The sequence below is a fragment of the Hippopotamus amphibius genome, chromosome 7, assembly GCF_030028045.1.
Source record: "Hippopotamus amphibius kiboko isolate mHipAmp2 chromosome 7, mHipAmp2.hap2, whole genome shotgun sequence".
Taxonomy (NCBI): Eukaryota; Metazoa; Chordata; class Mammalia; order Artiodactyla; family Hippopotamidae; genus Hippopotamus; species Hippopotamus amphibius.
In genome coordinates this window covers 138,430,218-138,435,664 of record NC_080192.1, presented here as the reverse complement: position 1 = coordinate 138,435,664, position 5,447 = coordinate 138,430,218, and positions in this window count along the sequence as shown.

The following is a 5,447-nucleotide window of genomic DNA, read 5'->3' as shown; positions in this document are numbered from 1 at the left end:
TCATTCTCTGGGTAAATAACAAGCACTTAAACTGAATTTTGAACCCAGTAAGTACAATCTACCCTTGTGCTCTAAGTCCTAGCAATCCTGATCTACTCGTAATACCCCAAGTGTACAGTGCTCCCACATGACACTTTCAAACAGGCTACTATGTCCTAGATTACCTTCCTCCCATTCAATCCCCACGTTTTCCTTTAATCAATGCCTCCTTTATCTTCAGTACTCAGGCCACATGGCCTCATACAGGAAGACTTCTCCAGCTTTTTAAATTACTCTAGATCCCCCATTTTCTATGCTCCTATAGCATCTTGTACAAATCCTGGAACCAGCACCCTATATCTTAATTCTCTGTGTATATTATCAAGGCCATGGCTTTCTTGAGGGCAGGGACCAGGTCTTAATTTTCGCTCCATCCCCAGGGCTTTGCAGTGCTTGGTAGATGGTAGATAGTCAAATATCAGGCAAAAAAATGAAAAATGGAAAGGGCTTCAGAACCTACTGAGAAACATACATAGGAGTCAGGATCAAAATGTCAGCTTGTTTGCAGGTGAAATTGGACCAGTGAAGTTGGAGTTGGCTGGGACCAGAGGCCAAAATGTGTTTTCTAGTCTGTTCTCTCTGCCAACTCCTCCCCCAACCCTAGAGTCGCAATGGAATTTACTTGTTCAGTCCCAGTACAATTCCAGGAGGATCTAGGGCTTTCCTTGCCAGGGGCAGAGCTTGCCCTCATAGCTTATCATCATGTGGAAGAGGAGTGGGAGACAAACATGTCTGCAGGTAGGAGAGAGCAGAGGGGGTCCTGTGTATCTTCAGGAACTACTCTTAGATGGTATCAATCATGTTGATCTCTTCTACTCTGGGGAGGAGAGAGTAAAGTGGGAAAAATGATAGGCATTTTCTCCTCAAGGCTTCCAAAAGCGGGGGGATCTTTTATGATGAGCCAGCGGGGTGCCCCAGGAGAGAAAAAGAACAGGTGAGTATCATTTCCTAATCATCCATCCCCTCATCACCACTCAAATCAGTGATGACCTTAGCAATTTCTGAGTGTCCCAGAAAAAGGCATAAGACTTCAATGAGAAAGACTTTCAGGAATGTGGCTAGTTGAGTTGGGGAACCCACGGTGATGGAAAAGAAGAACAAAGTAATTTGTGAAGGCTCCTCACAAGAATGCCCCGACTAGGGTGTAATGTCCCCCCTCACCCTGGCCCTAACCCATACCTGCCTGCTACCAAGCATCTTAGCAATGTTCCAACAGCCCCAAGGTAAAATCCAAATATGAAAGAAAATAAATTGTGAAATATTTATTTCATGACAAATAACATTATTCATCAAGAGTAAAACTAGAACCACGATAATCAATCAGCACCATCTTCTGGGAAGTTCTAACTCTTGGCCAATTCTATCATCTTGGCCAATTTCTTTCAATTCACCTACATTGGACTGACTTGGCAATGGGGTATGAGGAGGAGATAGGGCCTAGGGATTCAGAGTTAGGTTTTATATGTGATAGATTCCTTTGACCCCACATGTTTGGAATGAAATACATTCACTGGAAGTGTCGTAAAGTAGAAAGAGCACCAAAAAGGTGTTAGGAAATGTGGCCTCTAGTCCCTCTCATATAACTTATAAGCTGTGTGACCTTGAGAAAGACCTTCAATTTCCCTCTGTATCCAAGTTATCTCATCTGCAAAATGATGGACTGGGAGATGTCCAAAATTTCCTGAGTTTTATATTAGATATAACTTTCAAGTCTATCAAAAGTCAATAAAACATACAAATTGCTATCTTTTGATAAACATAGAGTGCTCTGCTAGGAAATTTATAAAATCTCATTTAATCCTCCCAACAGCCCAATGAGGTAGGAATAATTATCCGTATTTTACAGATGAGGAAACCTGAGCTCTCACCTGTTAGGTGATTTGCTCAGGGTAATTGGGAGAGCTCGGATTAAAACCCACAGCTTACTCCAAAGCTCACTCTTCATTTTACCATGCGCGCCTTTAAAAAGAGCATTTGCAAAACCTGTCAAATTTCCAAAACCATTCCATGTACCTCGATTCTGGCGCTCCTTGTGGGCATCTGTTTTTCATCCCATTTTTCAATTGAGCAAACTGTTGCTCCCAGAAGCTAAGTTGCCCAAGGTCATAAAGGTTGTTAACTCAGAGCTGGAATTTCTCCCCCATGGGCTGAGCAATCTAAGGCTGCTTGTTTTCTCTGAGACAGACCATACTTGGCCACTTCCCCAAGAACCTGGTGTTCCTCAAAGAAATCCCAATCACTGGGGCAGGCATTCTGTAGCTTCTTCTGACTCAGGGAAACAATTCCATTCATTTCCTGGGATGGAGCTTTCTGAAATAATTATTTTTCATAGACACAGTCATATCTTCATGAGGCAGTATTTACTGCCTCTTTGATTAAATCCATTAGCTATTCAGACACAGCTGCCCTTCAAAAACAAAACAAAAACCAAAAATCAATGTGCCTCCAAAAGCCACACATTTGGCAGCTAAATGATTCTGGGCCAAACCAGACCAATCTAACCCATCAAACAAATTATGACAAATGTGAGTGAAGCACAGGGTATCAGAGCTGCAAGGGGTCCTTGAAATCATGTAAAGTACAAATCCCTCATTTTACGGATGGCGACACTGAACCTCAGCATCAAGAAGGGTCAGCCTAATGTCAAGCAATGCCACAGCCAAGGTCAGAATGACCTTCTGACTCAGAATTTAGTGCCTTTCCAGTTGAATATTGGGGATCTCGATATCACAAGCAGAAATTTCATTATGATATCGGCTGGGAACTGGACAAAACCATCAGCACTACCCCTCACTTGCATACAGGGCTATGAAAGTTTCAAAGCTCTTTCATGGTCCTTGTCTAATTTCATTTTCACAACAATACCCTGGAATTGTTTTTTGTTTTGCTGCAGCAATAAAAATGTCTAAATCAAAGGGGCTTGTAACAGCAAAGATGTATTTCTTGCTCATATACATGTCCAGGATAGGTTGGCTGTCACTCTGCTCCAAAATATTTCCTCTCCAGGATTCAGGCTGACGGAGTAGCCCCATCTGTGCCATTGCTGGTTGTCATGACTTGTGTCTCCCCAAAGATATCGAATCCTAACCCATCATTACCTGTGACAGTGACCTTATTTGGAAAGAGAATCTTTGTAATTGATCAAGTAAGGTGAGGTCACTAGAGTGGGCCCTAATTCAATACAACTGGTATCCTTATAAAAGGGGGAAATTTGGACACAGAGACAGAGTCTCACACAGGGATAACACCATGTGAATTTAAATGTACAGATCAAGGTGATACATCTGCCAGCCAAGGAATGCCAAAGATTGCCAGCAAGCTACCAAAAGCCAGGGGAGAGGCTGGGAACGGATTCTCACAAACCTACAAAGAAACCATGCTGACACCTTGATCTCAGACTTCCAGCCTCCAGACTGTGAGACAGACATTCCTATTGTGTAAACCACACAGTCTGTTGTACTTTGTTAATGCAGCCTAGCAAACTAATGCACTGGTCTTGCTGCAGAGAGGAAAGAGATGATGGTGAAGCACAAGTCGCCTCCCAAAGCATCCGCTCACATCCCCTCGGATATCACACAGCTAAGCCTGATGTCAATAGGTGGGAAGGATAATCCCCACACAAGGACTGTCCCCTTAGGGAGAGGCACCCCATTGAGGGGCATGGGATATTTTGAACAATAATACAAGCACCCACTGCACTCTCATCGCGCTAGACAGATAGCTAGTGAGGTTCCTTGAATTAAGGCCCAAAGACAGCAACCGAAGCATCCAGGCCACGTAAAATTGGTGGGACCAGCATGCGTTCCCAAGTTTTCTGCCCCAAATCCTACACTATTTCTACTTCACCTTCAAGGAATCCTAAGACTAACCAAGCCAGCTGCCTATTTTGACCTCTATCCTGGAAGTGCTAGGGTGAGTCTCCTTCATACTCTCTGCCACTTGCTTGGGGACCATAAGATTATCTCCAGAAATAATTTGATTCACACCAAGTCCAGCACCAGCTCTTTCTTTCGAGCCTGATTAAAGCCCCTCATTAGAAAACCATGTGAGCTAATGTCCTGTGCAAACACACCTGTGAAGTCAGAGCATTGATTTAATTGTGGTCTTACTACACAGTTTTGTATAGGTTTGCCTGGGAAGAGAAATCTTTGAAGATCTTACCACGGCCCCGTCAACAGTGCCAGCTCAGCCCCTCCTGTTCGCAGTGTTGTGATAACCAGGGGTTAATCAGGCTGGTTAGGTCGGCCTGGCCCACTGTAACGCAGGTGGCTGAGCCTGCAGCACAGAGCTCCAGGAGGTCGGGGCAGGAAGGGGCCTTGTCCGCAGGGTGGCCAGCTGTCCCGGTTGCCTGGGATTCAAGGATTCCCCAGGACACGGGACTGAAGACTGGAAATCAGGATGGTTACTGACCCCATCTCTTAGTCCCCTCAGTATATCCAAATCAAGAATTTTACAGATGGGAACCCAAGACTAGAGAGGGAGGGACTTGGAGTCAGAGACCCGAGCCGGAAGGGGACACTGATATCACGTATCCTAATGTTGGGGAGACTGACCATTCTGGTTTGCCCAAGACTTGTTGGGGGGTGTCTCACAAAAAGGAGGACTTTCAGTTTTAAAACTGGATCAGTCCTGAGAAAACAGAGAAGTTGGTCCCACTACCTAATAATGGCTTATTTTATCAACAGAGAGACCGCGACCCAGAGAAAAGTGAGTTGCCTAGGTCATGTGGAAGCAGATGGCAAATGGGGAGCAGAAGGTTTCCTACCTCCCAGTCTGGGGTGCTTTGTGCTGTATAATGCAGATTTTTACCTATCGTTAAGTGTCTACTCATTCATGTTATTCATGCAGGCTTTCAAATTTAGTTTGAACTGCTTGAAAAGCCTGAAAAATGCACCACAGAATGGGAGAGTGGCTCAAAAAAGGTCCTTTTTCTAAAAGCAGCTTGCTGAGAGCAGAGGAGTGTAGCCTTGCTCTGGGCCTCAGAGTCTCTCTTTTCTAGAATTTCCAAACTCAAGAGGCCACCTCAATACAGTGTCCTTGAAGCACTGGTCACAAACAGAGAAGAAGCCCCTCCCCTCTTCTCCCATAACTGAAATCACTCACCCTCTCCTACCGCACAATTTTGTCAGACAGACAGGATGCAGACAGCTCCAGCTCTGCACACTGGCTTTCATGCAAGTGGGTATGTTCTCTGTATCTGACCCAGTCACCACACCTGGTTGTCAACTTCGGTTCCAAGACCCCAGCCCCTAATGCTCAAGCTATGCACTGCCTAGATTCTCATGAGAAGACCCTTATTTTGTGGTGGAAATAGTATATATTTTGGAAATACTATATATTTTGGTTTGAATCCCAGCTCCTCTACCTAATGGCCATGTGGCTTTGATAATACTACTAAATCTCTTCAG